We start from the raw sequence: 24,277 nt of genomic DNA, 5'->3' as shown, positions 1-24,277 counted from the left end.
GTCTGATTGGTCCTAGAACAATAGGATCCAAAATGCAGCAGTCTGATTGGTCCTAGAACAATAGGATTCAGAATGCAGCAGTCTGATTGGTCCTAGAACAATGCAGCAGTATGATTGGTTGGCAGGAACCACCCAATCATGCTCCAGATATAAGTGAATCCACAACCTGATTGGCTTACAGTAGAATTCCAGAATTACCGTATTTTTCGCTCCATTGGACACACCAGACCATAGGACGCACCGGATCATAGCAGGGGGAGAACAGGGGAAATTTTTTTTTCTTGTTCTCCCCCTCTAAAACAAGGTGCGTTCAAGGTACATTCACCAGAGCTTGTGGGGCTGGCGGTGGGGGGAAGCGCTGCTTTCCCCCACCGCCAGCCTCAAAGATCCCTGAAGCCTTTGGAGCGTAGCGCCCCGCTGCCCTACAGAGGTTTGCGCGCAGCCGTCCCCAAGCTAGAGCAGCGAGACGGAGCCCTCCGTCTCGCTGTTCTGGCTTGGGAACAGCCTTGCTAGCTTCTGCAGGACAGCAGGGTGAAGGCACCCCGCTGCCCTGGAGAGGCTGTGCGCGCAGCCGTCCCCAAGCTAGAGCAGCGAGACGGAGCCCTCCGTCTCGCTGTTCTGGCTTGGGAACAACCTTGCTAGCTTCTGCAGGACAGCGGGGTGAAGGCACCCCGCTGCCCTGCAGAGGTTTGCGCGCAGCCGTCCCCAAAGTTGAGGAACGAGACAGAGCCCTCCATCTCGCTGTTCTGGCTTGGGAACAGCCTTGCTAGCTTCTGCAGGACAGCGGGGTGAAGGCATCCCGCTGCCCTGGAGAGGCTGTGCGCGCAGCCGTCCCCAAGCTAGAGCAGCGAGACGGAGCCCTCCGTCTTGCTGTTCTGGCTTGGGAACAGCCTTGCTAGCTTCTGCAGGACAGCGGAGTGAAGGCACCCCGCTGCCCTGCAGAGGTTTGCGCGCAGCCGTCCCCAAGCTAGAGCAGCGAGACGGAGCCCTCCGTCTCGCTGTTCTGGCTTGGGAACAGCCTTGCTAGCTTCTGCAGGACAGCGGGGTGAAGGCACCCCGCTGCCCTGCAGAGGTTTGCGCACAGCCGTCCCCAAGCTAGAGCAGCGAGACGAAGCCCTCCGTCTCGCTGTTCTGGCTTGGGAACAGCCTTGCTAGCTTCTGCAGGAGAGCAGGGTGAAGGCACCCCGCTGCCCTGGAGAGGCTGTGCGCGCAGCTGTCCCCAAGCTAGAGCAGCGAGACGGAGCCCTCCGTCTCGCTGTTCTGGCTTGGGAACAGCCTTGCTAGCTTCTGCAGGAGAGCGGGGTGAAGGCACCCCGCTGCCCTGGAGAGGCTGTGCGCGCAGCCGTCCCCAAGCTAGAGCAGCGAGACGGAGCCCTCCGTCTCCCTGTTCTGGCTTGGGAACAGCCTTGCTAGCTTCTGCAGGACAGCGGGGTGAAGGCACCCCGGTGCCCTGGAGAGGCTGTGCCCGCAGCCGTCCCCAAGCTAGAGCAGCGAGACGGAGCCCTCTGTCTCGCTGTTCTGGCTTGGGAACAACCTTGCTAGCTTCTGCAGGACAGCGGGGTGAAGGCACCCCGCTGCCCTGCAGAGGTTTGCGCGCAGCCGTCCCCAAGCTAGAGCAGCGAGACGGAGCCCTCTGTCTTGCTGTTCTGGCTTGGGAACAGCCTTGCTAGCTTCTGCAGGACAGCGGGGTGAAGGCATCCCGCTGCCCTGCAGAGGTTTGCGCGCAGCCGTCCCCAAGCTAGAGCAGCGAGACGGAGCGCTCCGTCTCGCTGTTCTGGCTTGGGAACAGCCTTGCTAGCTTCTGCAGGACAGCGGGGTGAAGGCACCCCGCTGCCCTGCAGAGGTTTGCGCGCAGCCGTCCCCAAGCTAGAGCAGCGAGACGGAGCGCTCCGCAGTGCTCCGTCTTCCTGTTCTGACTTTGGGCTTAGCGGTGCAGCCTGCATTCGCTCTATAGGACGCACACACATTTCCCCTTAATTTTTGGAGGGGGAAATGTGCGTCCTATAGAACGAAAAATATGGTAGCCAATCATGTGCAGCCCATTGTGTAAATAATGTATATAAAGCAGATACTTTGAGGCGACATTCATTCATTCCTCCTCACCACGATGAGCTGAATAAAGAGCATGAAATCACTTTGCGACTCTGAGTATATTTCACTGGCGATGAAGGTGGGATCCCGCTGAGCTGACTGCCACACACAGCACCGCAGCACCGCCACCTGCCGCACCGCTGCCTCGCACCGTGTATCCAGGCTTCAGCTCTGGGACACAAGGAACTCAGAATGGCAACCAACAGCAGCTTCTCGCCGTTCAACCCAGCATCTGGAGACTGGGAAGCGTACGCCTCCCATTTCACCTTCCTCCTAGAAGGCAAAGGGGTCACCGATGAAGAAGACGCCAAGAAGAGGGCGATATTCTTCAGCGTCTGCGGAGGGGAGACGTTTGAAATCGCCTGGGCTCTCCTTGCGCCTGAAGACGTTGCTACTGTTCCATACAAAACAATAATGGAACAGCTGAAGGGGCACTTTTCGCCGCAGCCCTCAGTGGTGGCTCGTCGAAATGCCTTCTACGCAAAGCGGCAAGCCCCTGGGGAAACCATAACTGGGTTTGTGACCTCTCTCCGCCAAGCCACCCGGTTCTGCAACTTCTCAGAGCTGGAGAACATGCTTCGTGACCGCCTCGTCGGTGGCCTGAAGGATGAGAAGCTGCAACAACGCCTCTACGCTAATAAGGACCTAACGTTCCAGGTCGCTCTGGAGGAGGCCCTGGCAATGGAAGCTGCTGAGAGGTCGACGCAAGAGGCACGGCCGAGCCTGCCATCCCAACCGAGGGTCCACCACGAAGACCTCACAGACGCCTCAGGATCCGACAGGGAGGAGGTGCACCGAGTACAGCAGCGCACTCAAGCAGCCCACATACCACAGCTGCCTCGACAAGAAGGAGGGAACTACGCAAGCTGCGGGGAGAGTCACGAGAGGAGGACCTGCCGTTTCCGCAACGCAGAGTGCAGGCAGTGCAGAAAATCGGGACACATCGCCCGGGTGTGTTGGGCTCGGCCCACCCGACACCAGGCATCAGATGACCAATCCAAGAGCCCCAGGTCCCGGGGCCCAACGCACCAAGGCAACTCGATGGAGCTCACGGACTGCCAGGTATACCAGTTGCCCCACCCCAACGTAGAGAAAATTTATGTAGAGGTACAGATTGAGGGGGCCCCATGCCGCATGGAGCTTGACACGGGTTCAACTCTATCCATAATCTCGGCAAGGACCTTAAGGAAACTGTGTCCTACTGGGGGTCCCAAACTCAGGCCGGCCCCATTCACCCTCCGGGACTTCCAGAAACGTAAGGTCCCCACAATGGGGGTGGGGACCTTCAGGGTGCAATACCGAGGGCAGACGCGGCAACGGGACTTGCTTGTGGTCAAGGGCCCCTACATTAGCTTACTGGGATTGGCATGGTTTGGACCACTGGGGCTAGCCATCACCGGGGTGAACCACACTAGCTTACAAGTGGACGTGGACGCCATATGCAAGGAATTTCCAGGGGTTTTCAATGGGAAATTGGGACAGTATACAGCCCCCCCCCCATTGCTCTACAGCTTGACCCCGCAGTACGACCAGTCAGGCTCAAGGCCCGCTGGGTCCCGTTCGCCCTGAAACCCCGTATAGATGAGGAATTGGACCGGCTCATGGAGCAAGGAGTGCTGGAGCCGGTGCCTAATGCCCCCTGGGAAACCCCAATCGTCACACCCTTCAAGCCTAATGGTTCGGTCCGCATCTGCGCAGACTACAAATGTACCATAAACAAGGCCCTTACGGCCCATGCATACCCAGTGCCAGTGGTCAGTCATGTCCTTGCCACCCTGGCTGGTTCGAAAAATTTTGGCAAGCTGGACTTGGCCCAAGCATATCAACAGCTGCCAGTAGATGAGGCCACAGCAGAGGCACAGATGATTGTGACGCACAGAGGAGCGTTCAGGGTAAAGCGGCTGCAATTTGGTGTCAGTGTGGCACCAGGCATATTCCAGAATCTAATGGACTCTCTCCTTAAAGGGATTCCTGGCGTCACCCCCTTCTTCGATGATGTGTTGATTGCCAGGCCCACACCAGAGGAGTTTGAGGACTGCCTCCGCACCGTTCTGCACCGTTTCCAGACGGCGGGTCTGGTGAAGCGGGAAAAATGTCTACTAGGAGTGCCTCAGGTGGACTTTCTGGGATTTATGGTGGACGCAGAAGGGGTCGGGCCCGACAAGGTACGGGCCATTTGTGATGCCCCAGCGCCCAAGAGCAAGACTGAACTTCAGGCCTTCTTGGGACTATTGAACTTTTACCATTCCTTCCTTCCCCACAAGGCAGCAGTAGCGGAGCCCCTACACAGACTCCTGGACAAGCAGGCCCCTTGGGTGTGGGGCCAGTTCCAGGAGGCCACATTCCAGGCAGTCAAGGACTTGCTCGTCTCAAACTCGGTCTTGGCACACTTCAACGAGAGGCTGCCGGTGGTGCTAGCATGCGACGCCTCGCCCTATGGCATTGGCGCTGTCCTGGGACACCAACTCCCGGATGGAAGAGAGGTACCGGTGGCATACTTTTCCTAGACACTCAATGCAACCGAGCGGAACTACTCGCAAATAGACAAGGAGGGTCTGGCAATCGTGAAGGGAGTAAAAAAATTCCATGATTTCTTGTACGGGTGGCCCTTCACCGTGGTGACTGACCACAAGCCATTGCTTGGCTTGTTTGCCCCCGAAAAGCAGACCCCCCAAGTGCTGTCTCCTCGCGTCCTCAGGTGGTCAATTTTCCTTGCCAGCTACCAGTATGCACTGATTCACCGCCCCGGGAAGGAGATGGGCCATGCGGACGCCCTCAGCAGGCTACCACTACCGGAAACAGGCCCCGACCCAGCACCTGCACAAGAGGTTATGAGCCTGGAGCTGCTTCCTGACCGCCTCAATCAGGCACAAGAAGTTGCACACCATTCCAAGAAAGATAGGGTCATCTCCCGGGTCCTGGACTGGGTGTGGAGGGGATGGCCCAGCAGCAGCCCCGGGCCAGAATTCGCCGGCTACACAACCCGCAAACATGAACTGTCGGCCCACAAGGGGTGCCTGTTATGGGGAAGCAGGGTCGTTGTTCCCCAGCCCCTCCGCAAAAGGGTCCTCACAGCCCTACAAGAGACACACCCAGGGGTAGTAAGAATAAAGGCCCTTGCCAGGAGTTATGTGTGGTGGCTGGGGATCGACGGAGAGATAGAGGCCTGGGTCAAACACTGCCAGGCCTGCCAAGAATCCCGCCCAGATCCCCCAAGGGCCCCAGTCCAGTCCTGGGAGTCCGCCCAAGCACCATGGTCACGCCTGCATGTGGACTTTGCTGGCCCCTTTCAGGGGAAAACATTCTTCATAGTGGTGGACTCCTACACCAAATGGCTAGAAGTCGCACTGCTACCGTCCACTTCTACATCTGCAGCCATCCAGGTACTACGCAGGCTGTTTGCAACCCACGGGCTCCCTGACACTCTCATCTCAGACAACGGGACTGCATTTATGTCAGGAGAATTCCAAACCTTCACAGCGCAGAACGCCATCCTCCACATCCGTTCGGCGCCATTCCACCCTGCCACCAATGGCCAAGCAGAACGCATGGTGCGGACCACCAAGGACACCCTTCACCACATGACGCAAGGGGATTGGGAGTACCGCCTTGCCACATTCCTCCTAGCACAGCACCCCCAGCTCAACGACTGGCTGGAGCCCCGCTGAACTACTAATGGGTCAGCGCCTTGCAATCAGATTGGACCGCCTTCACCCCGATAGAGCTCAGGATGAGGTAGTGGTGGGGGAAGGCAGGAACCCCCGGACCTTCGAGGCCCAGGACCCAGTGTACGCAAAGAATTTTGGGGCAGGCCCAGCATGGGTACCCGCCACAGTCACCAGGGTCACTGGCCCCGTGTCGTACGAGGTGCTAACGGATGGGGGGGCAATGCTGGCACCGCCACTGCGACCAGATACAGCGACGATTCCCGGGAGAAAACCAGGAGGACGACAGGTCAGAGGAGTCCCAAGGGAACAGGGGGCCAGTGAGGCCCATAGAGCAGGAGGGGCCAGCAGGAGAGGCAGAATCAGTAAATACAGAGAGGACCCGCAAGGCCGAAAGGACACCGGAACCAGAACCACGACTGAGCGAGCCAGTTGCGCCAGACCAAACAGCCCCATCACAGCCAGCATCCTTGGAACACGAGCCAGAACCTGAACCCCGGACCAGGAAACACCCCAGGCCGCAACGCACACGTAGGCCACCGACGTACCTCTAGGACTATGAATGCGACCTCCCGGGCAGGACTGGAACTTAGAGGGGAGGGGTGTTATGTACTGAGTTGAATAGGATCCAAACTGCAGCAGTCTGATTGGTCCTAGAACAATAGGATCCAAAATGCAGCAGTCTGATTGGTCCTAGAACAATAGGATTCAGAATGCAGCAGTCTGATTGGTCCTAGAACAATGCAGCAGTATGATTGGTTGGCAGGAACCACCCAATCATGCTCCAGATATAAGTGAATCCACAACCTGATTGGCTTACAGTAGAATTCCAGAATTAGCCAATCATGTGCAGCCCATTGTGTAAATAATGTATATAAAGCAGATACTTTGAGGGGACATTCATTCATTCCTCCTCACCACGATGAGCTGAATAAAGAGCATGAAATCACTTTGCGACTCTGAGTATATTTCAATTTTATTTATACTTATCCAAAGATATCCAAAAGTCATTACCCAATACAAAGTATCTCTTTATAATACACCAGAAGAAAGAAATACTTAAAATATCTAATATAAAAAAGAACAGGAGCAAAAAAGAAGGAAAAAGAAGGAGAAGAAAGAAAAAAAAAGAGAATGGAAAAGGTTCTCTGTCTTTTAGCTAAACATAGTATCCACTCATCAGGGGGGCCAACTTGAATAAAATGGGGGGGGGGTAAGCCCCAGCCCACATAATTGATCGCATGAAGTGGTGCACACACACAATTTGAATGGGAATGCCCATCAAATTGGGGGGGGGGGGTCCTGCAAATATTTTATTGGGGGGGCAAAGCCCCCACAACCCCAGGAGATTGTTCCTATGCCACTAATTAACAACCATCTATTTTCTATAAGCCAATATTTTTTCAATCTTCAAATCTAGATATTTCAAGTTCATTTTCTCTGTCATACAAAAAGTCCATAAGAAGTTTCCAATCTTTAATAAATGTCAATAATGATTTTTCTCTAATTAAAGGCATTAACTTTGCCATCTCAGCCAAGTCCAATGATTTTATCAGTGATTCCTCCATAGCAGACAGGGCTGTATTTTTCCATCCTACATGGAAAAGATGCATTCAATCTTGCCACTGAAATAATATATTGGCACAATCTTCCATAGTTTTGTTTTCCGGTTATATATCCATTAACCCTTAAAAACAAACAAAGTTCTGTCTTCAATTGCATATTAGCCTTTAGAATCTGCTGTATCAACATATGTATTTGTAACCAATATTTTAAAGCCTTTTTTCATGTCCACCAAGCATGATAAAATGTCCCTTCATGTTCTTGGCACTTCCAGTAACCATTTGAAACACCTTTAAAGCATTGTTTAGACACACACAAATACACCAATTCACCCAGTGGTCAGATTCTTAGGCCTTTGGGACATATTCTCCCAATTGTTTTCCTGGCTGGGGGAGGAGGGGGGGATTCCAACATAGGCATAGCAAGCAGGATGTTGAATTCCAGAGACTCAGGAAACCCAGCCCGATGATTCCTGGGAGTGAAGAAAGCGGGTTTGTCACCATGCTGCATACCTTTAAAGTAAGGACATTTCCTGAGCCCTTCTCCCCATGATATTGTGTACACTATCACTGTTTCCGTCATGCGGCGCATAAAGGAAAAGGCCTAGGAAAGAGGGAAGGAAAGAGGGTCGTGGAATCCCTGTCACTACTGCTGCTGCTGCTCTCTTAAGGCCACATGTGCACACTTTGACCTACATCAGAGAACGAGAGCTTCTGCCTCCCCAGTGCTGAATTTGGCTTTTTTTCTCCAAGTGTGAGCAAAGCCGCTCTTGCTGTCCCTGGCTCAGCACATGGATTTGTCACATACTTTGAAGTCGCTGCATGCTCTGAGATCGTGACTCAGGAACGAGAATTTACAGGGGTTTTCAAATGCCACCCCCTCTGAGTCAAAGGATATGGGAGGTTCTTGCCAAAGCTCTGGACCAAAGCTGGGGAAAGATGTGCAACTTTCTTCTTCAGAGTGATTTTGTTTAACAACACTATAGATAGTTTACTTACTAATTCTTTCATTCATTGCATTTCTATGCCAGCTTTTCTACCAAGTTGCTCAAGGTGGCATTCTTCCCCTCCTCAATTAATTCCTACAACGCCCATGTAAGGTAGGAGGAGACCGAGAAGCATTGAGTGGACCAGGGTCAGTCAATGAGCTTCATGGCTAAGTGTGGATTTGCATCCTGGTCTCTCCCAGGTTAGTCTGACACTTTAATTGCTACAGCACAATTGGCTCACTTCCCCCTAGTATATATTTAAACCAGGCTCCACCCACCTGGTGCCCTCCAGTTGTTTTGCGCTACGAGTCCATACCTGCCAAGTGCCCCAGAGGGAAACGGGACGTCCCTTTTTTTTTTTTACAAGAGGTCACTGTGGCCATTTTGGGTGCTGTGATCTCACGTACCATGATCTTACCCTGAAAAATGCTCCCCCCCCCCCCCAGGACAATATTGCAATGTGGATCACATGACTTGCCTGGGAGCATGTTCTGGAAGACGCGTGTCCCAGCTTTGATCTGAAAAAGTTGAACTGTATGCATGTCCCGTTAGCTCCAACCAGCACAGCTGTATGCTGATGGGAGTTGTGGTCTGGTTTAAACAATACATGGATTGCTTCCTCCTGACTGAGCCCACCTGCCCTTTCTTCAGGAGTGTATCTTAGCCCCTCCTCCTCCTCTGGGTGTGCAAGAAACTGTGGCTTCCACGACCTCAATATCATTTCTGCAAGCATCCTCTCCAATGCGTGCTTATTACAGAGTTGGTCTTTTAAAGATAAAAAGCTCAGTGCCTTCAGACATTACGATAAATGTACTTCATAGGACAAAACAAAACAGAAACCATGCGCTTTTGTCCCATTGACTATCATGCTGACAAGTGGAGGCTGATGCCATCATAACAACATTTCGCTTTCACTCCTCTAATTGAAACCAGCTCTTCCTTTCTGCAGCGGGAAAAAAGCATGTGCTCAGAAGATGTTCTTTGGCATGTCAAATGTTAACCAGAAACACATGGGCAGAAAGAAAGAGGATGCTGCCCTTTAAAAAAAACCTATCTGACAGCTTGATGTAGGCAGAGGAAAGTCTGCTGCAGGCAGTGTAACTGTAATTCTGTATATGGGTTGGGGTATGGGAAGTCTGATGCCTTGTCCTGCAAGAATGGGCTCATCTACACAGGTCCAAGAGGTTTTTCTTTTGTCCCACTGCTTTCCCCGGGAAAACCCACTGTTTACTCCAGAATCAGAACAAATGTCAATTAAATAACTACTCAGATCCATGGCTCCACATCACAGACCAGTGTCTAGAATTGGCAGCACAACAAAAGTATGGATCAGCCCTATGGCTAAAGCCAAATGTACTGTTGCTGTTTTTTAATTACACATATATACTAACTTCCTTCAAGAAGTTGAAGGCAGCATAGATGGTTCACCCTCTTGCCCTTTTTATCCTCATAGCAACCCTGAGGATTTGAACCTGGGGCAGTATTCACAATACCACCTACTGTGCACTCATTCGTTCTCCAGCGCTAGGATTTTAACCTGTGTTCACATAGCACTATCCAAATCCTATCCAGTACTTCGTTGTAAGATACTACTGTCTGACGCATTGTTTCTCAAAGCAGCAGCACACAAAGCCATTCCTAAGCTAAGATGTGAAACACCTTTGCATAGGTAAAGACATCCCACATCAATGCCTCCTGCCCAGTGAGTATACAAACAGAATAAAATTGAAGTCATGCTGATGTGAGCAGCTGGGAGTGGGGGGGGGGAGAGCTGTGAAACTGCAATAAAGAATACCACAAATTCATTGCACTGTACTGTGAACAAACACCGGGGATCTCTCTAGCCATAATTCAACACACCAACCAGCACTGATGATGTGTACCAGGAGATGTGCTCATTTGCACACAGGCTCATATGTAACAAGGGCGCCAGAGCCACCACTCTTAAAGATAGTCACAGATGTAAAATCCTATATTGCTTAAGCCCAGGCTCTCTGAAATATCGCATTCCCTCAAACAAACCTGCCCAGACGCTGAGGAGGCTATTCTTTCGGTCCCGCCACCCTCACGCTTGCTGGGGATGCAGGATGGGGCCTTCTTGGTGGTGGCTGCTCCCAGACTCTGGAGCTCCCTCCCTAAAGAAGCCAGACTGGTTCCCTCCTTGCTGTCCTTCCACCAGCAGGTGAAGACTTTCCAAACAAGCCTTTGGAAACTGACTGATTCTAATGAAAGGGCTCGTTTTCGGTTTGGTTTTGGTTTTTTTAGTTATTGTCTGTGTTTTTAATGGATTTTTAAAAATACTGTTTTAATTCTATTAGTGTTTAATAGCATTTAATGACAGTTGTCTCAATGTTTCTGGCTTGTTCTGTTTTATCTGTGTAAGCCACAGAACTGGGAAACTGGCAGGATATAAATATGAAACCAAAGTTAGGTAAGGTTTTATAAAAGTATGACCCAAACTGAATTTATCTGCTATCCCTATTGGCCATGTGCTCTTCAAAACATGGGGAGAGGAGGGGTGTTGTCAACAGAGCAAAGCATTATTCAACAGGAGATTGTTGGAACTGGCTGAGAGTCAAAGGGAACCAAGCGCTTCAGGCATTCCTCTGCCTCAGGCTCTGTTCCTCAATGCAGCTCCTGCAGCTACCATGCAAAGGCTTCAACAGGTGCCTTCTGTGCCAACTTTTAAACGCCTGCTGAAGATTTTTCTATTTTGTCTGGCCTGTGCAGGCAATTATGAATGCGTCTTTCCATAACTGATGCCTGGTTTTAACCTTTTAAATATGGTTTTACTGTATGGTTTTATGCATTTTAAATGAAAAAGAGCTTCAAAATAAACAAACAGATGAAATTAAAGCTGAGCATTTTGGTGTAGATTGTTGCAGCAAATAAGAGGGTGTTTCGGGTGGTTCTGGCGGCTGCATGGACAATAACTGGAAATGGCCCGGCGTGTTCTTGCCGAGAGAGAGAAGCGAGGGAGGAGTGTGTGGTGAGAGGAGGGGGTGGGGATGCCTGCGTGGATTTCAGCCCATGTAGCGAAGAGAAAATAATAATTTGAGAGCAAAAGGAATGATGGCGTTTGTGAAAGGAAAGGCAGCAACTCAAAACAAGATGTTGTGGGTGGGTGAGAATTCTCTCGGCTTTATGTGTGTAGAAAGTGCATGTTGTGTGGTTGCACTTACGTACCAGAAAGATGAGTTTTCAATGGCTTTTCGACGGTTTGTTAAACCTTTTCTTTGTTGGTTTGTTGTCCGTTCCACTGTCAAACAGTCTTCCTGATTCCTGAAGATCCTCCTGATTTTTAGTCAGAATCTCCTTTCCTATCACTTGAACCCAATTAAATTTCAGAAAGCTGAAAGGCTGTTTAGTGGAAGCACCTGGAGAAAAATAAAGATATCCACTTGGTGGCAGGCAGCTGCAGTGAAGTGAGCAAGGAGGAGGGGCCAGTTTGTGCTGGTTTGATTCCACTAACCCCCCCCTTCCCTCTCTTGGCGCAGCTCCACGCTTTCACAATTTGCTAGGATTTTGACTCGTTTTTGTTTTACTACATTTATATCCTGCCCTTATTCCAAGGAGGTTCAGGCAGCAAACATGGTTCCCCCCCCACACACACACACTTCATTTTTTCCTCACAACAACCCTGTGAGGTAGGCTGGCTGAGAACAGCTGACACAACGTTACCTAAAAGAGTTTCATGGCTGAGGGAACCTACATCTTCCTGGACCTACTCCCACTACACCATACTGCCTGGCCAAGCCTAAGGTTGCCAAGAGGTAAAAATACATTTTCATTTAACATTTACATTCCAGCAGCGGGAGAACTGCGAAGCAGGGCTCCCTCCATCGGCTCTACTGTGGCAGGCCAACCCCACCAGGCTTCCTCTCCCCTCAAATGGCACTTGGGGGAAAGCCATTCCCTCAGGCTGCCTGGGGGCTTATCCACACTTCCCCTTGTCTCTCTTTTTTCCCAGGGAAAACCCACTTTTTAGCTCTAAATCGGAGCAAACCTCAGTCTCTGGAAAACCCAATTGCTGTTTGCTCCAACTGAGTGCTAACGGGTGGTTTTCCCTGGGGGAAAGCAGCAGAACAAGAGGAACTGTGGATGAGACCTCAGCGGGAGAGGTGGGAAGCAGGAAGCTACCTCCATCACCTTTGCCAAAGGCCCTGCTCCACCAGGCACCTCCTCCTGCTGGTCATTCTAAGAACAACTGTTTAGAAATCTACCTGGGTTTTTGTTTTTCCTCTTCCCTCTCTGTGTCTTTGCCTTTGTGTGTCATTTTTTAAAAATATGGTAAGCTTCTGGGAACATATTTGTCTTGTTTTGATTGTTTGTGAACCACTCTGGGAGCTTTTTTGGCTGAAGAACCGGGTACAAACTCAGCAAACAAACAAACAAACAATGCTTCTTTCATGTAGACGTTTTGCCATTTTTGAAAGGGTGGGTGACACCCTCCCAAATTTTGACCCCAGAAAATGTCCAGATATTGTTGATACCACCCATAATTTAAAAAATAAATAAATCTCTGACTGCTGTCAAAAGAAGGAAACAAATAGGAAACGCATGACTGTGTGACACTACCAGGATCCACAAAGGTGGCTATTACACCCAATCCCAGCACAGGAGCCACAATGAATCAGGGATACAAAGAGCATATTAACAGTTCCTTTGCCTTCTGTACTGTTTGTAAATACTTCAGAGGACAGTCACTGATCCAAAAGGAAGGGCCCTTCAGTCACAAAGTAGCCTGTCAGGAAACCCTGGCCACCAACTCAGTTTGCGTGCTATGCTTTGCCTGCATCAGTCACTGCAAAACTGTTCCTGCCTCCCCTTTTAGGAAAAACTGACTTCTTCCAAGTGAACATCAATCTGGTAGCATCCCCAGGGGAGAGTCAATTTAGCACAAAAGGTGAATGGCAGGCATACTATTTTCAGCTCTTTCCGTTCCACATAACTCTGCTTCGAGAGAGGAAGGTAAACCACATTTTCTGGGGACTGGACCATAGGCTGGGCTTTCTAAGTGGGGTCATCTTTGTCCGGTTATCCACATCTTGGTCTCAGGTCCAGACATTGGCCATTTGTTTGCTCAACTCACAGGACTAGTGGCTGGCCAAACAGCAGAGGGAATTTCAGAGGTGAAAGGATAGAAGTTTACAAAATTATGCATGGCATGGAGAAAGTCAACAGAGGAAAATTTGCCTCCCTCTCTCATAACATTAGAATTTGTGGGCCTCCATTAAGGTTTAAAGTTGGCAGATTCAGGACAGATACCAAAAAAACACACACAAAAACGAAAAAAAACACCTTTCATGCAGCATGGAGTTACTCTAGTTGTGGTTGTTGTTTTTATTTATCCACCCTTCACCCTAAGGTTTCAGGGTAGGTTACAACATTAAAACACAATATTAAGAACAGTTTTATAACAACTCCCTACCACAAAAGTAAGGTGGATCCTAAGAATATACACCTCAAGTATCAAAAGGCAGGCTGAAAAGGCGAGTTAAGACTGTGGAACTTGGTTCCACAGGAGACAGTGATGGCCACCAAATTACCGGTAGATGGTTATTTTTTAATAAAAGATTCCATGCCAGGGGTCATCGGAAAAGGAACTGCAAATCGAACTACTAATATCATAATGCTATTATACAAAACAATGCTGTGAAGGCATTTGAAAACTGTGTATGGTCCTAGTTGCCTTGCGTCAAAAAGGCTGTCGTAGAGATGGAAGAGGTTTAGAAAAGAGCTACCAAAATTATCAAGGAGTGGAGCTCTTGCCCTGTGATGAAAAGTTGCAGCCTTTGGGACTTTTTAGTTTAGAGAAAAGGCAAGTAAGAGGCAACATTATGGAAGTTTTTACAATTATGCAGGGCATGGAGAAAGTGGATAGAGAAATGGTGCTGGTCCCCCCCCCCCCCCCACATTTCATAACACTGGAACTTTTGGACATCCAATGAAGCTGAATGTTGGGAGATTCAGAACAGATAAAATAATAGTCCATCCTCAGAAGGGCACTTCACTGAGTTCCCCAGATGGGGAACGAAGCATAAAGAAGCTAAATCAAAACCAATCAAAAAGACGGTGGAATTTTTCATTTATAAAGTCTCGCTGTTGTCAAAATGTCAGGGCAGCCACATCTCTATTACTTAAGTGAAAAATAGAAAAGAAAAGAAGCTAAGAGAGCGGGAGATGGGGCTGGTATGCACCGCTTGCAGGGAGGGAAATGTTCATTTGAAGAAAACAGTCTTACATGGGAGCGGGGAGGCCCCCACCCCCCTGCCGCTCCCTATTGCTTTGGAAACCATGTTCCGTACATTGAAGGGTGCCTTGCGGTGATGGCTTAAATAGGAGACTGAAATCAATAAGATATAAGTGTCTTAAGGATGGAAGGTCACCGCGGCCTGGCTTTGCTGCCTAGAGGCCATACAATGGCAGCAGAAGATGTTTAGCAGCAAACCATGAAATATTTGATCACATTGCAAAGTTCTCATTTGAAAACAAGAGAATGGCTATGACTCAGGGATGTACGCAGAATTGAGCCTGGATCCCAAGAACTCTTGTATTATTTGCTCTATTACCTTCCAAGGGCATCTTACCCTGCCTTGCTCCTTCTATACATGTAGAAAATATAGCATTTAAGAAGCATTGTTGTATTAATCATAGCAAGAGCCAAACAAATTCTTTAAAGAATATTGGCCTCCGTCTATTGAATTTGATTTGCGTCAACAGCGAAGAATCGTCCTTCCAGATGTTCCTCGTCTGTTAAGGACTAGTATAATACTTAAACACTTCTGACCTTTAATGTAAAAATCTACAAATTAGATTTGGAATTTAATGTTCCAGGTTGCTGTGTCTCCATATCATTGTGTCCTCTGGTTTGTTTATTAGTTTGGTGCATCAACAAGAAGTTCTGATACTAAGTTCACAGTAAAGTTTTGTTTTGTTTTGTTTTGTTTTTTAAATGATATTTATTAAAGTTTCAAAGAAAAGATTACATAAATAAAAAGAGAAGAAAAAAAGAAAGAAATAAAAAAGAAAAAAGAAAATACAGAAAAAAGATAAAAAACACTTAAAAAACACATCAATCCTTCCATGCCTTACATTTCATTTCCTTGCTTCCCTTACCTCCTCACACCTCCCTTTTTTGTATTCCAGTTCTATTAGTTAATTCAGCAATTCCTTTCCCTCTTTGTTTTTGTCTTAATCCTTTAACTTAATATATTATAACTTTGGATTTTCACCTGTTAACAATCCATTTTTACATACACCTTTATAACATTGCTGCTAAAACCACTTAACTTCATTCTGACATCATTCTAACATTCATTAATTTTGCAGTATTTCTGTAAATAGTCTTTAAATTGCTTCCAATCTTCTTCCACCGACTCTTCTCCCTGGTCTCGGATTCTGCCAGTCATTTCCGCCAGTTCCATATAGTCCATCACCTTCATCTGCCATTCTTCCAGAGTGGGTAAATCTTGTGTCTTCCAATACTTTGCAATAAGTATTCTTGCTGCTGCTGTGGCATACATAAAGAAAGTTCTGTCCTTCTTTAGCACCAATTGGCCGACCATGCCCAGGAGAAAGGCCTCTGGTTTCTTCAGAAAAGTATATTTAAATACCCTTTTCATTTCATTATAAATCATCTCCCAGAAAGCCTTAATCCTTGGGTACGTCCACCAAAGGTGAAAGAATGTACCTTCGGTTTCTTTACATTTCCAACATTTATTATTGGGCAAATGATAGATTTTTGCAAGCTTGACTGGTGTCATGTACCACCTGTATATCATTTTCATAATATTCTCTCTTAAGGCATTACATGCCGTAAACTTCATACCTGTGGTCCATAACTGTTCCCAGTCAGCCATCATTATGTTATGTCCAACATCTTGTGCCCATTTAATCATAACAGATTTCACCGTTTCATCCTGAGTATTCCATTTCAACAGCAAGTTATACATCTTTGACAAAATCTTAGTTTTGGGTTCTAACAGTTCTGTTTCTAATTTTGATTTTTCCACCTGGAAGCCAATTTTCTTGTCCAAATTGTATGCCTCCATTATCTGATAATAATGAAGCCAGTCTCGCACTTTGTTTTTTAGTTTCTCAAAACTCTGCCATTTCAATTTATCTCCCTCTTGTTCCAGAATTTCCCAATATTTCGGCCATTTGGCCTCCATATTGAGCTTTTTCTGAGCTTTCGCTTCCATCGGTGACAGCCACCTTGGGGTTTTATTTTCCAGTAGGTCCTTATATCTTATCCAGACATTAAACAATGCTTTCCTGACAATATGATTTTTAAATGCTTTATGTGCTTTGACCTTATCATACCACAAATATGCATGCCATCCAAATACATTATTAAAACCTTCTAAATCCAAAATGTCTGTGTTTTCAAGAAGCAGCCATTCTTTCAGCCAGCAAAAAGCTGCTGATTCATAATAATGTTTAAGGTCTGGCAGGGCAAATCCACTTCTTTCCTTTACATCCGTTAGTATTTTAAATTTTATTCTAGGCTTCTTGCCCTGCCAGGCAAATCTAGAGATACCTCTCTACCACTTCTCAGTAAAGTTTTGTTTTGTATGTTGTGTTTGTTATTATGTATTTCTTATTTGAGAAATTTCAATATAAATTTATTAAAAAGCAATAATATTGTTGAGAGTGTGATTTCTTAATGTTAATATATGATATAGAAGTGATTATGGAAATGCGATAGATATGTTAATGTCATAGGGATGTCAGAAAGAGGGAGGAAGTCAGTGCTCCTTTTGAGCAAATAATATAAGTTGTGAATATGTGTACAGTGGTGCCTTGCAAGACGAAATTAATTCGTTCCGCGAGTTTTTTCGTCTAGCGAATTTTTCGTCTTGCGAAGCACGGTTTCCCAAGGGAATGCATTGAAATTCAATTAATGCGTTCCTATGGTCAAAAAAAGTCCAATCAAAGCCAAATTTGGTACAACAATAGTTTATTAACTGCTCTTTAAAGTCACACATACTTTAAAGAGCATATCAAAAATTGAAGGAACAATAAATTAAGTTTCTAAACATGACAGAAAAACATTTAAAAATCAACAAAGTGTACAGTACATTTTCTAAGACTCTGGGGGACCACTCGAAGAAGGTTCCTCTTCCACTCTTTGCTTCTTGCTGAGGAACCTGTCCATGGTCTGCTGCTTCATCCGCCTTTTCAGCAGCTCCCTGAGAGGCAACATGACCGTCGTATCAAAAGTGTTCGCTTGGTCATGTGCCACGTGCTTGTCAGGGTGGTGCCGCTCTGCAAAAGCCTGCACCTCCTTCCACTTCTGGCAAATGTCACTCAGTTCTTTGGAGGACGGCCGTTCCTCAGTTGCTTCCTCCTCTTCCAGCGAGGCCTGCTCCTGCGCAACCTCTGACTGCAGTTCAACCAGCTCCTGGGTGGTCAGCTCGTGGTCGTGCTCCTCCACCAGCTCGCAGACGTCCTCCTCTGTGACCTCCAGGCCCATGGTCCTCCCCAAGGCAACAATGTCCTGCACCACTGTTGACTCTGGTGCATCAGAGTCACTTGGTGCCACACAGTCCGGCCACAGGCTGCGCCAAGCGCAATTCAAATTTCTCTGGCTGATCCCGTTCCAGGCCATGGTGATCATCTTCAAGCAGGTGACAATGTCGAAGTGGTCCTTCCAGAATTCCCGCAGGGTGATGGTGGTGCAATCAGTCACCTCGAAGCATCGCCTGAAAAGCTCCTTGGTGTAGAGTTTTTTGAAATTGGCGATGACCTGCTGATCCATCGGCTGGAGCAGTGGCGTGGTGTTAGGCGGCAGGAACATGATGTTGATGAAGCTGAACTCCTCCAACAAGTCCACCTCAAGGCCTTTAGGATGAGCAGGAGCATTGTCCATCAGAAGCAAAGCCTTCAGCGGCAGGTCGTTGTCCAGCAGGTACTGTTTGACAGCAGGGCCAAAAGCAAGATTGACCCAGTCCACAAACAGCACACGTGTGACCCAAGCCTTGCTGTTGGATCGCCACATGACACTCAGCCGCTCCTTGTCGACCTTGTGTTTCTTGAAGGCCCATGGGTTCTCCGAGTGGTACACCAGCAGGGGCTTGATCTTCAGGTCGCCGCTTGCATTGGCACAGAAGAGCAGGGTCAGGCGGTCCTTCATGGGCTTGTGGCCAGGCAACTTGGCCTCCTCCTGTGTGAGGAAAGTCCTTTTGGGAATCCTCTTCCAAAACAGCCCGGTCTCGTCGCAGTTGAAGACCTGCTATGGAACGTAGCCCTCTGTCTTCACAGCCTCCAGGAACTCCAAGGCAAAGTCTTCAGCCGCAGGAACATCAGAACTGGCAGCCTCTCCATGCCTGACCACGCTGTGGATTTCAGATCTTGCCTTGAACCGGTCAAACCAGCCTCTGCTTGCCTTGAAGACTTCTGGCTCGCCTGAGGTTCCTGGCTGTTCCCGGATGAGGTCTGCGTGCAAGGCCTTGGCCTTCTCACAAATGACGGCCTCAGTCACTGTGTCCCCTGCACGCTGCTTCTCTTCTAACCAGATGAGCAGCAACTTCTCGACCTCCTCCAGAACAGCTGGGCGGTTCTTCACGATCCTGGTGACTCCCTTGGCTGCATCAGTCGCAAGGATCTTCTCCCTCATCTTCAGGATGGTCCCGATGGTCGATGGGTTCCTCCCGTACTCCCTGGCGAGGTCCGTCACACGCATTCCACCGTCGTGCTTTCAGATGATCTCCTTCTTCATTTCCAGCGTCACCTTCTCCTTCTTCCTCTCGCCGGCCTCCGCAGCAGCAGCAGTCTTCTTGGGTCCCATGGCAGCACAGCTCTTACCTTCGTAAACTCAGAAAAAGAAAAAAAAAATCAGCAATTCAAACCCAGAACCAAGTCCTTGAATTCCAAACACCCAACCCAAAATCCAAAAAACCCCAAAAAAGTTTTAAAAGTTTAACTTACGAAATGGCTGCAAATCACCAAAGTCTTCAAAATCCTCAAACGGCTGCAAAAGAAGTTTTGGGAAAGCTTTAAAAATCACCAAAGTCTTCAAAAACCTCAACTGTTCCCCCAGCCCCTCCCCAACTGTTGCAAACCCCTCCCCAACTGTTGCAAACCCCTCCCCAACTGTTCCCCCATCCACCCAGCACACAGAAATTCAAACCCAGAATTTTTTTTTAAAAAAACCAACATGGCCCAATGGTCACAGAAAACCATAAAAATTCAAAAAAAAAAAAAAAAAAAACCCACACAAGCTCCCAGATTCTTGCAAACCCCTCCCCAGCTGTTCTCCCATCCACCCAGCACACAGAAATTCAAAACCCAGAAAATTTTTTCAAAAAAAACCAACATGGCCCAATGGTCACAGAAAATCATAAAAATGCAGAAAAAAACACACAAGCTCCCAGATTCTTGCAAACCCCTCCTCAACTGTTCCCCCATCCACCCAGCACACAGAAATTCAAAACCCAGAAAATTTTTTCAAAAAAAACCAACATGGCCCAATGGTCACAGAAAATCATAAAAATTCAAAAAAAACCCACACAAGCTCCCAGATTCTTGCAAACCCCTCCCCAACTGTTGCAAACCCCTCCTCAACTGTTCCCCCATCCACCCAGCACACAGAAATTCAAAACCCAGATTTTTTTTTTAAAAAAAACAACATGGCCCAATGGTCACAGCAAACCATAAAAATTAAAAAAAAAAACCACACAAGCTCCCAGATTCTTGCAAACCCCTCCCCAGCTGTTCCCCCAGCCACCCAGTACACAGAAATTCAAAACCCAGAAATTTTTTTCAAAAAACAACAACATGGCCCAATGGTCACAGAAAACCATAAAAATTCAAAAAAAAAAAAAAAACCACACAAGCTCCCAGATTCTTGCAAACCCCTCCCCAGCTGTTCCCCAATCCACCCAGCACACTGAAATTCAAAACCCAGAATTTTTTTAAAAAAACAACAACATGGCCCAATGGTCACAGCAAACCATAAAAATTAAAAGAAAAAACACACAAGCTCCCAGATTCTTGCAAACCCCTCCCCAGCTGTTCCCCCAGCCACCCAGTACACAGAAATTCAAAACCCAGAAAATGTTTTCAAAAAAAAACAACATGGCCCAATGGTCACAGAAAACCATAAAAATTCAAAAAAAAAAAAAAAAACCACACAAGCTCCCAGATTCTTGCAAACCCCTCCCCAGCTGTTCTCCCATCCACCCAGCACACAGAAATTCAAAACCCAGAAATTTTTTTCAAAAAAAACCAACATGGCCCAATGGTCACAGAAAATCATAAAAATGCAGAAAAAACCACACAAGCTCCCAGATTCTTGCAAACCCCTCCCCAACTGTTGCAAACCCCTCCTCAACTGTTCCCCCATCCACCCAGCACACAGAAATTCAAAACCCAGAATTTTTTTTTTAAAAAAAACAACATGGCCCAATGGTCACAGAAAACCATAAAAATTCAAAAAAAAAAAAACCACACAAGCTCCCAGATTCTTGCAAATCCCTCCCCAGCTGTTCCCCCATCCACCCAGCACACTGAAATTCAAAACCCAGAATTTTTTTAAAAAAAAAACAACAACATGGCCTAATGGTCACAGCAAACCATAAAAATTAAAAGAAAAAACACACAAGCTCCCAGATTCTTGCAAACCCCTCCCCAGCTGTTCCCCCAGCCACCCAGTACACAGAAATTCAAAACCCAGAAAATGTTTTTAAAAAAAAACAACATGGCTCAATGGTCACAGAAAACCATAAAAATTCAAAAAAAAAAAAAAAAAACCACACAAGCTCCCAGATTCTTGCAAACCCCTCCCCAGCTGTTCTCCCATCCACCCAGCACACAGAAATTCAAAACCCAGAAAATTTTTTCAAAAAAAACCAACATGGCCCAATGGTCACAGAAAATCATAAAAATGCAGAAAAAACCACACAAGCTCCCAGATTCTTGCAAACCCCTCCTCAACTGTTCCCCCATCCACCCAGCACTCAGAAATTCAAACCCAGATTTTTTTTTCCAAAAAAAAATAAACATGGCCCAATGGTCACAGAAAATCATAAAAATGCAGGAAAAAACCACACAAGCTCCCAGATTCTTGCAAACCTCTCCCCAACACCAAGTCCTTGAATTCTAAACACCCCAACCCAAAATCCAAAAACCCAAAAAAAAGTTTTAAAAGTTTAACTTACCAAACAGCTGCAAAAGAAGTTTTGGAAAAGCTTCAAAAATTCAGCAAACTCTTTAAAAAGCTCAAAAAGGCCACCACACCGCGTGCAATGTGTTGCTCCTCAAAGTCAAGTCGCAACTGCACCTCTTCCAGCAATGCACCCTGGGTTTTAACGGTTTTACGAAAAAGGAAACAAACTTGCAAGACGTTTTCGTCTTGCGAAGCAAGCCCATAGGGAAATTCGTCTTGCGAAGCAACTCGAAAACGAAAAAACCTTTCGTCTTGCGAGTTTTTCGTCTTGCGAGGCGTTCGTCTTGCGGGGCACCACTGTATTGAACTGAAATGAAATATGGAAAACTCAATAAAAATTATGATAAAAAAGCAGTAATATTGTTGTAGGTTTGGGAAGGGGGTCAGTCTAGACAATGCCCATGGGGCCCCTTCCAACCCTGCGATTCTGTACCTATGAGGGTAGACAGTATAACAGGAAACCTGTTGAACCAGCCAGATCACTGCGTTCATTAAGGTACTGGCCTGGGCTGGCCAATTAAGTACTGCCAATGTCTACCTGTCCAAAGAGAAACAAATGGGTGGGCCTTTACCTACCTCACCTGGTTGGAACTACATCAGCCTAGGATGGAGAACAATAAGCTAAGGAGTGTGTGAGAGAATTTGGGGCTACTGCTGGAAACTGGAAATACAGAGGCTCCTCTTGCTCTGGGCTGGACCCAAAGCTGTGGCTTGGGGCTTCCATGGAAACCAAATGGGGAAGAAAGATCTGTTTGAGTGTTAATGATGTGAGCCCTTCCTTCTATGCTCAGGTTTTATATGTATGTAAATAAAACCACAAATACTAATGACCTCACGATCTCCATTCACTTTCATTCCAAGGAAATGGAACCATAGGTCATAGCACAGCACCCCTGGAGTCTCTTAGCACTCAAAAAGGGGTGGGAGGGCATGCAGCAATATTAATGCAACCCTGCAGCAAAGGCATATTAAAACATTGTCCTCTCATTCCACATCAAAATGTTGCTGGAAACAGTTTATTTCTAGGTCCATCAGAACGTAAGATATTTTCTAGTTCAATTCGTGCAGCCAGTACTTTCGAAACAAAACAAACCCTGCAACACTACAAAAACCACCTCTAGTCCAAACTTGTTTACAGATCACAGTGTTGAGTCCTGGTTCAGACTGGTTGCAGCGTGGTTGCCAGGGAAGAGAGTGGATCAAAGGATTTACAGAGGCTGGCTATGGCTGATCTGAGAGATATTTTATATCACCTGTGCTCTCATTCTTCCAATAATAACACTTGCTTACATCAGGTAAGCCTCTCTGTTTGTAGTGAAACATGCAATGCATGAACTGTTTAAATTTTTTAATTGTTATAACCTGCCCTAGGACCTGATGCAGCAGCAAAGAAAGCTAATGCTATTCTAGGCTTCATCAATAGAAGTATAATGTCCCAATCAACGGAAGTCATATTGCTGCTCTCTTTTGCCTTGGTCTGGGCTCCCTCATTTAAGGAGGATATTGACAAGCTGGAATGTGTGCATAGGAGGGCAGTCAAGATTATCAAGGGTCTGGAAAGCAAGCCTTATGAGGAGTTGTTGTTGAGGGAGTTGGGTATGTTTAGTATGGATAAGAAGAAACTGAGAGGAGAATTGATAGCCATCTTCAAATATCTGGACTATCTCATAGAAGATGGAGCAAGCTTGTTTTCTCTGGCTCCAGAAGGAAGGACCTGAACAAATGGCTTCAAGTTACAAGAAGATTCTAAGCACCAGGAAGAACTTTCTGACGGTAAGAGCTGTTTGACTCTGGGACAGACTCCCTTGGAAGGTGGTTGGGGTCTCCTTCATTGGAGGTTTATAAGCAGCGGTTGGATGGCCATCTGTTATGGATACTTTAGCTGACATTGCAGCACTGCAGGAGGTTGAACTACATGATCCTCGTCCCTTCCAACTCTACAATTCTACGATTCTAGTAGTAGTAGTAGTACTTCGCCTATCTGACTGGGTTGCCCCAGGATGGGTAATATTAATAATACTGTAGCCACAAGGCTGCATAAATACTTGCACATTCATATTTTGCTGCAGGCTGCACACAGCAACATGGGTTTTGTAGTCTTAATGCTTCAAAAGTATCTGGAAAATATGCTTAATTATTTTATACTGGAAAGGAAAATGTTAGAAAATCTAACAATATTTTTACTGCCTACACAACACATTATCTTGGATGCTTGTTTTGCACCCTGTTCCAAAATGTGCCAAGGGCAAACAGCCGCATTACATCACTTTAGTTCCACTGGTGCTGTCAGATGCTGAGAAGTTCATATATTGTGTATCTCGGCTAAGTTCTTGAGGATTTTATGATGCCCACACCCACAATTACTTAGCAGCTTCAGGCTATAAGCCCAAGGAAGCACATCCTGTCTACACCCACAATGAGATGAATGTAACATCTGGATGACATTACCAGTGTTTTCTATCATCTAAAATATCCGTGGGTCTTTGCCATGTTTTCCTCCCCCCTAGCATGATATATTCTTCAATAGTACACAACCTCAAACTTACTCTCCATGGTTTATCACCAGAATAACGATCATCCTCAGATTCCATGCTCACAATCATTAATGTGATGCAGCCATAAAAAAGGGGGGGTTAGAATGGTAACTAGTCCCCCTTCCATTGCCTCTCCTCTCTTTTACCCTCCCCTCTTTTAGATCTGTTCAACAATATGTGTAGTACATTGCAGGACAAGGAGTCTTTGAGAGCTTTCCCCCAGAACACACACACACAAATATATGTCATCTTGACTGTTTCATCC

At 47.0% G+C, this 24,277-nt stretch overlaps 1 long non-coding RNA gene across 2 annotated transcripts in view; it reads right to left on the bottom strand.

The window, feature by feature from the left end:
* Positions 1 to 24,277, bottom strand: part of LOC308468069 — a 59,421-nt gene that overhangs the window by 31,474 nt on the left and 3,670 nt on the right. Inside the window, exons 2-3 of one of the 2 annotated variants that reach the window (XR_013981440.1) lie at positions 11,494 to 11,684; positions 7,155 to 7,443 (exon numbers count right to left, since the gene is read on the bottom strand). This is a non-coding gene — a long non-coding RNA (uncharacterized lncRNA). Of the gene's footprint in view, positions 1 to 7,154; positions 7,444 to 11,493; positions 11,685 to 24,277 lie in introns of those variants that run through there. The other variant, XR_013981439.1, reaches the window with a different exon arrangement.

This window comes from Podarcis pityusensis (genome assembly GCF_964106645.2).
Source record: "Podarcis pityusensis genome assembly, chromosome: Z".
In the NCBI taxonomy this organism is placed as follows: domain Eukaryota; kingdom Metazoa; phylum Chordata; class Lepidosauria; order Squamata; family Lacertidae; genus Podarcis; species Podarcis pityusensis.
The sequence above is the reverse complement of the archived record's forward strand: the minus strand, read 5'-3'. Positions and strand labels throughout refer to the sequence as shown.